Below are 8666 nucleotides of genomic sequence, written 5' to 3'. Positions count from 1 at the left end.
TTATTTTATACTATTGTTAGTTCGTATAACCATGCTTGATATGACTGACCTCAGTGACGTTCTTCAAGCATTGTATGGTATGATATTTGTCACGCTAGGCATGCCTGCCTAACTGTACCTAGAAGTTTAGGTGTGAGATTGTCAGTCCCGAATAGATCTACTCACAAATCTCACGCTCTCCCTCCAAGAGACTCTGGTTACACTAATTGATTCGTTTAACCATATCCGATCAATTGGTCTTGATGTAACTACAATGGAGTGGTAAAGTTTTCGATAAGGAGGCGAATCTTAGAGGTGAAAAAATTCTATAAAACACACAATAATTGATTTAATGTTAATTAAAACAGCAAGTAACAGTTTAACCTATAAGGTGTGCATGAGCATACTACTCGTGTGCACGTTATTCTAGATAATAACTTGGTTTAGTGGGAATTCATATGTATTATATGTTTTATATTCAATCCTTGTCTTATTATATTCTTCACAATAAAGTTTGTGCTATTGTATCAAGATTCGAAATTCAAGACCTTGTAGTATTTATGTTGTATAAAGTATATACTTCACTTGGTAGTTGGACTGGCTAAAAATGGACATGTTTAGCTTACCTTGTATATAATCCTCATCGGGATTTAATCTATGTCGTTGAGTGTATAGCTATAATGATCATGGAGGTAGGGTCGTGTCAATGGACACAACAGCTTGGGCGATGTCCTAGCGCCATCAAATTTTAGGGCACATTTGTATATACCTTATTCTGTTTGTATAGAAAACAAACATATCGAGTACAACAACCGATCAGAAAAAGGAAAGGATATTGAGCCGAAATAAAATCAATAAAGAAGAAGGGACGTGTGATTTTTATGAAATAATCATTGCATTGGGTCTCTCCACCGTCGATTGAAAAACTCTACGAATCAATTATGTTTTTTTTTCAACTGCAGTAAAATTTGATTCATAATAACTCTCTTATATTTTTTCTCACAACCTTTTTATTTCAGATTTCAAATGCTTTCTTATGATTTTTTAACATAACCATCAAGAAAATCGATCTTGTATTTGGTATTTTAGGAAGCCTCACTAATTATGATTTCTGATTCATGTTAATATGATTTCTCATTTGTTTTAATATGGTTCTCGGAAATTATAAAATTTCATTATTATTCATCAATTTTTTGATGTTATTTTTTTGATAAAAAGTTAATTTATTTGTTTTCATTCTAATTTTTAATAGATAACTTAAAAACATCACACATGGTCTTAATCACTATTGTGGACCCAAGAAAATGATTCATACATATTACCGTTGTTGGAAAACGATTCGATACGACAAGTTCGTTTTTGTGTTTTATTTACTTGATTTTTTCTCATGGACTCTTGGGGCTTGGGCCTCTAGCTCATTTTCATTTTGATAGGTAGAGAGTCTCCAACATGCTATTGTAATATCTTTTATTTAATAAAAATTTCCGAAGGTGACGTTTTCATTTACTAAATCTTTTCTTATTGTCAAGCGCCTACTTCTTTTTATTTTTGCTCGGGCCCTGCATCGAAGTTTAGTAATTTTTTAAATATATGATCAAAATGGAATTCGTTATATAGTTATGCACAAGATGGACTAGATGTTCTTAAAAATAAAATTAAAATAAATAGCAGTGAAAAATCCCTGTACTAATAAAAGAGTAGTCATTTTGCCATGTGTCACTATATTAGACATTTTAATTAATATGATGTCACTTGTCAATCTATTAGTTCTCCCTTTTAAATTTATTACACCTCCTAATTAATATGATGTTATTTGCTAATATATTTATTCTCCATTTTAAATTTTAAAATTTATATTATTGTTTTCATTAATTCACAAATAAAAAATGTCTAATATATATTAAAAATTAATTTTATATCTTTATTTGAATCAAAGATTATAATTTCACATAACTAATAAAAATATCTCCTAATTAATAATTTATTTAAAATAATTAATTAATAATTTTGAGGTTTTTACTATAAAATTTTAATTAATTTTATATCCGTGGTTTCTACAGGTTATAAACTAGTTTGCAATATATTTTCAAACATGTAATATATTTTTTTTCCTTCCATAACTATAGGGTCTCCAACCTAAGATACCGCTTTCATTTAGGTGCTGTTTGTTTTTTTGAAGTTAAAATGTCTGCAGTCTGCGGACCACATCTGCAAGCCTCTGCGGCAGAAGAGATGGACCAAATGTTTGCAGTCTGCAATAAGAAGACTGTTTGTTTTTAACGTCTGCGGGCCGTTAAAATAAATTGAATTTTTAAACTTAATTTCATGTTATAAACATTAAAAATGCATTTTTAACAAAAAAATGAAAGAAAAAAAAAACTGCACGATGGCCATTTTTTTTTTTTTTGGTTTAGGTTAAAATAAGGTCTGAAGACCTTTGAAGACAGTGGTCCATGTCTGCGAGGGCATACGTCTGCGCGGCGCAGACAAAAGTGGTTGCGCAGATCTTCACACAAAAAACAAACAGCCCTTTACTATTGCTCGGGGGCTCGCATCGGTTTGGATTGGCCGGGTGGTTTAGTCCTTCATTAGATACATGATCAAAGCGAACTTACTTATATATTCATGCATAAGATAAGATAAGATAAGATAAGATAAGATAAGATAAGATGTACCAAATTGATCTTAACAAAAATAAGTTCTAATAAATAGCACTGCTAAAAATTAATTTGTAATACCTTTTCATACATGTAGCATCCAAGTGGAAGGTTCTTAGAATATATAAAAATATAGTATATAACATGGTAAATTACACAAATGGTCCCTTGGGTTTGGTGTATTTTGCATACTGGTCCCTAGTTTTTTTATTTTTATTTATTTTTGTTTTTTTTTATTTTTATTTTTTTTAAAGCTTGAATGATCGTGTTTGGTTTTATTGTCTCTTTGGACCTACCATTCTTTAAAGGATTGTTTTGTACTATATATATATATATATATATATATATATATATATATATATATATATATATATATATATATATATATATATATATATATATATTGTATATTTTAAATCATTTTTAATAATAGTTTTTTATTTTCGATATTTATATTATAATAATAATAATAATAATAATAATAATAATTATTATTATTATTATTATTATTATTATTATTATTATTATTAAAAATGATAAACTAGACAAGTGGGTCCACCTCATCCTTTATCCAATTAGACCTGATAATTTCAGATATGAATATACGAATATGTGAGAGAAATGACAAGACACGAATACATCTTGAACATTTAAATAAAACTTATTTCTCATCGTGTAATTGTATGACATGGATACACAAATTGTGAGGTCTATATCCAATCCACCCCCTCATATTCATCATTTTCTTTAGTTAATCCTCCACCCAACAACCACCAACCCTTTTGTCTTCTCCGTAAGGATCGCCGCCAAATCACCACCACCCCTTTATCAGAAGCAAATCGTCAGAAAATCAAAGCAATAACTAGATCTTAAGAAAATCACCACTAGATATGAATCAAATTGAAAAATCAGAAATCATATCACCATCAGATTAGAAGCAAACTATAAGAAAACCTCACTCTAGTTGTCCATTGAGGTTCAATGGTCCATTCTGTATATTGGATTGGGCGAGAGAATAGAAGAGTTTGAGGCACTGCTTTGGCTTCAATTTAAGTGAGGGTTTTGAGTTGGGGATTTGATTTCTGGAGTAGAGCCATCACGACCATTACGATTCCTATTGTTTCATGTTTTAGCATTGAGTTCTTAGAGAGGGATTTCATATTGGTTTTTGATTTCATGTTTCATATCTAAATTGCAGGTCTTCATATGTGTGATGGTGCCGCAAAAAAGAAAAAGTGAGAGGTTGTCAGCCTAGTCTAACGTCAAAAGTGATGGTGAATGGTATCAATACTTTTTAGCATGGAAATAGGTAGAGAGGGGAAACGTGCTTTCTGGTGAAATCTGGTACCTTTGGACATCAACAAAGACCAATGAGCCTTTGCGACGACATGGTGGCAGTGTCTCCGATTAGGTGGGGCAATGCAATAAAAGAAAAGAGTAGAGACATATACAATAGTCTGTTATCTGTTTCACAATAGCTAGATAACATGGACGTAATCTTTTATTTCTGTTTCACAATAGCTAGATAACAATGATGACTAAATTATCAATTATGTGTAGGTCTTATGCTCTTATTTAAGTTAGAAAGGGGGTGTTATACTTTAGCATTAGAATAGTACATTGTTAACTTTTTAATAATAAAATAAATGAATAAATACTAAAATTAAAAAGGAAAAGCAATAAAGTTTAATAAGGATCGTATATTCATTTTAAGTCGGTTAGAAAGCAAAGACACAACAATGACATAGGGTGCGCAAGTTAAAAAAAATTAGGGTCCAAACGTTGAAATAACCTCAAACCACATGAACCATTCGTGTATTTACTCAATATAATATATATATAATATATGGTACGTATTATATTAAGATGGGAAATTTTGCTTATTAGCTACATAAGTCCATTCGTTATTAATTTAAAGTCATAAATATAAAACTATAATAAAGTCGATTCGTTATTAATTTGATGTCATAAATATAAAATTATTATAGTTTAATGGACGTTCTGATGTTTTGAGCCTAAAATGTGGTTAGTCACCAATATACAAAGATATATAAACAAAGACTTTCTATACAATCTTGATCACAATCATTTAAAATTGATTTTATACAATCTTGATCACAATCATTTAAAACTGGTTTATGAAATACCAAAATACTAAGAGTTTTGACTCCAAGTTGTGGATAAAAAAACGACATAATCAATAGAAAAATATATGACTTTTTTCATGTTAAATATTCAATAATATGTTCTATATATAGTTTCATGTATTTATATATCTTCGAAAAACTAATGGTTCATTCTTTTGGTTTTTATCCCTTTCATTTTCTTTACTTTTTCATTTTAAACCCTTTTCTTCTATGTTTTTTTTTTTTGCTATTGACCCCTATTTTATAAAATGATATTTTACACCCTCTATTTTATAAAATATCATTTAATCCATCGATTTTGCACTTTGTATATTGTCACTTTCACCCTAAGTTTTATGTTTTTTTTTTTCGTAGTATATATAATATGATTTTCCTAAAATTACGGCCCTCAACTTTATCAAATTTCTCTTTGTCCCCCTTAGCTTTAAACTTTGTAAAGTGCGTCATCATTCATTTGGATTTAAACTTTGTAAAATGTTACTTTTAACCCATTCTATTTTGAATTTTGTGTTATCTAATTTTTCTTATTAACTTTTATTCGTTAACTGAAAGAAAAAACTAATTTTTAATGTGCTTATTTTAATGTCTGACTCAATATAAATTCGAGATTGGTAGTATTTAAAACTTTCATTCGCCAATTAAAAAATATATATATTTGTTTATTATGTACGTATTGGTACAAATTCGAATTTATCTATATTTCAACGTAATTTTTTTTAATGTTTTCATGCTTATTTTTATATATTTTCTCCTACATTTCAATCGATCACATATAATAGGTTTTTTATTATTTGAACTTCTATGCGTTGACTTAATAAAATAATCTAATAAAATAACCTTACTGGCTTATTTTTATATGTATGTTGATATAAATTCAAATTTCTTTACGTTTTGATGTAATTTTAGTGATTATTTTTATGTACGTTTCCTGCCTATGATTTTGATCACATATAATTCATTTTCATTCGACCATATAAACTAGAGTTGTTTAGTTGTACTGACATTATATATTAATCTACCAACAGATGCCAAATTATGTAACTTTTATCAATATAATTGTTAAGATTCAACTTAAACTTGTTACCGCTGCTGCAACGCGCGGCGGGTAAAATGGCTAACAATTTAACTCTTTCTGTAATTCCGATGGTTCCATATTTCATGTAATACGGTAACGATTTAACTCTTCCTATAATTCCTATGGTTCCATATATAGTTTCATGTAGTTCGGTAATAATTTAACTGTTCCTCTAATTCCCTTTGACTTTATTTGCTGAATATACAATCTTGATCACAATAGAAAAATGTATGACATAAACAATAGAAAAATATATGACATTTTTTTTGATTTTAAATATTCAATAATACGTTCTATATATAGTTTCATGTAATTAGGTAACAATTTAACTCTTCCTCTAATTCCTATGGTTCCATATATAGTTTCATGTAATTGGGTAACAATTTAACTCTTTCTGTAACTGCCTTTGACTTTCTTTGCTGAAGATTCAATAATATGGCTCAACATATAGTTCCATGATAATCCTGTAACAATTTAACTCTTCGTGTAATTCAATTTGACTTTCTTTGCTGGACGAATGAATGACGAATGTTCAAACTATATTTTTACTGAGTTATATCCCCTTGCCGGACTCTTTGATTTCAACGTGGCATCACAACATTGCATCTAATTTTTCAAAAACTTCTGGAGTTGGTATATGATATCTTATGCCTGTATAAGTATACAAAAAGAATTATTCAAAGGTAAAGAATAGTATTTCTACATGGACTATTAACTTTGTCGGGAGTTTAATTAAGTAGGCCAGATTAGAAGGTTTACATTCGCTTTATTTATAAATTGCATGTCTCACACCATGCATTCCATATCACAAAAATGGCAATTACCTATTATTTCAACTTCCAATCTTTCATTTTTCCTCTCCTCCTTGTGTTGCTCTCTACCCATTCCTCAGCAACTTCAACTTCCATTACAGATCGCTTCACCCAATGTCTAAACAACAAAGCCGACCCTGCTTTTCCGATCAGTGAACAACTTTACACTCCCGGTCACTCTTCATTTCCACCAGTCTTGCAAGCTTACATCCGAAATCTTCGATTCAATGAATCCACGACTCCCAAACCCATCTTAATCATCACCGCCTTACACCCTTCACACATTCAAGCAGCTGTTGTGTGTGCCAAAACACACCGCCTGCTAATGAAAACCAGAAGCGGAGGCCATGATTATGAGGGGCTTTCCTATGTGACCAATTCGAACCAACCCTTTTTCGTTGTTGACATGTTCAACTTACGCTCCATAAACGTCAGTATTAAACATGAAACTGCATGGATCCAAGCTGGTGCGACTCTTGGTGAAGTCTACTACCGAATAGCCGAGAAAAGCAACAGCCATGCTTTTCCGGCTGGCGTTTGCCCTACTGTTGGAGTTGGTGGCCATATTAGTGGTGGTGGATATGGTAACCTGATGAGAAAATACGGTCTTACCGTAGATAATGTTGTTGATGCTCAGTTAATCGATGTGAATGGTAAACTTCTGAATCGGAAATCCATGGGTGAAGATCTTTTTTGGGCCATCACAGGTGGTGGTGGTGTCAGCTTTGGTGTGGTTGTAGCGTACAAGATCAAACTGGTTCGTGTTCCTACCACTGTGACCGTTTTTTACGTACAAAGAACATCGGAGCAGAACCTAAGCACCATAGCCCACCGATGGATACGAGTTGCTGATAAGCTCGATAATAACCTTTTCCTTCGAATGACCTTCAACGTGATAAACAACTCAAATGGCGAAAAGACCATACTTGGTTTGTTTCCAACACTGTACCTCGGAAACTCTACAGCTCTTGTTACCCTCCTGAACAAGGATTTCCCAGAATTAGGGATACAAATTTCAGACTGTATAGAAATGAGTTGGATCGAGTCTGTTCTTTTCTACACAAACTTCTCCATTGGTACTCCGACCACTGCTCTTCTAAGCCGTACACCTCAAACACTAAACCCATTCAAGATCAAATCTGATTACGTAAAAAACCCTATTTCCAAAAAGGGATTCGAATCCATATTCGAAAAGATGAAAGAACTCGAAAACCAAATGTTAGGTTTCAGCCCTTATGGTGGACGAATGAGCAAAATTTCCGAATTTGCAAAGCCTTTTCCCCATCGATCAGGGAACACAACGAAGATCCAATACGTAGTAAACTGGGATGAACTTGGCGTTGAAGCAGCCAATCGGTACTTGAACTTCACAAGGGTGATGTATGATTACATGACTCCGTTTGTTTCTAAGAACCCCAGGGAAGCATTTCTGAACTACAGAGATTTGGACATTGGTTTCAACGGCCATGGTAAGAATTCTTACGTTGAAGGAATGGTTTATGGGCACAAGTATTTCAAAGAGACGAATTACAAGAGGCTAACGATGGTGAAGACGAGGGTTGATCCTACAAATTTCTTTAGGAATGAGCAAAGTATCCCAACTCAGTTATCTTGATGGAAGTAAATTCACGTGTGCAATTCAATAAGAATATGGCTTTTTCAAGGTTATGATATCCAGATTTAGATGAGATTGATATAATTTTAACTTGTATTTCATACAAATAAAATTATATTATATTTTTCTGAAATTCGATTTTCCGTCTTTGAAAAAGCATACGAACATTGATGTGGATTTTTTTAAGCATTATATATCTTCAACATTTTGAATGATGAAAAAACTAATAAGTTCCTTGGGTTTCTTTTATAAGTTTATAATAGCATGTGTTTAATCAAGATAAATACTCATACTTACACTACTTGAGAAATAAATTTACCTACGAGACGGAAATAATTCCGTCGGAGATTACCGATGGAATTCCCCTAATTTAGTGATGGA

At 31.6% G+C, this 8666-nt stretch overlaps 1 pseudogene; it reads left to right on the top strand.

Moving 5' to 3' along the window:
- The first annotated feature begins 6671 nt into the window (after positions 1-6671).
- LOC145034004 (berberine bridge enzyme-like 8 pseudogene) lies at positions 6672-8285 on the top strand (annotated as a pseudogene).
- The last annotated feature ends 381 nt before the right edge of the window (positions 8286-8666 follow it).

Source organism: Lactuca saligna, chromosome 3, assembly GCF_052625555.1.
Source record: "Lactuca saligna cultivar CGN05327 chromosome 3, ASM5262555v1, whole genome shotgun sequence".
Classification (NCBI taxonomy): Eukaryota; Viridiplantae; Streptophyta; class Magnoliopsida; order Asterales; family Asteraceae; genus Lactuca; species Lactuca saligna.
Note: the sequence above shows the minus strand (reverse complement) of the source record. Positions and strands in the feature narration are given on the sequence as shown.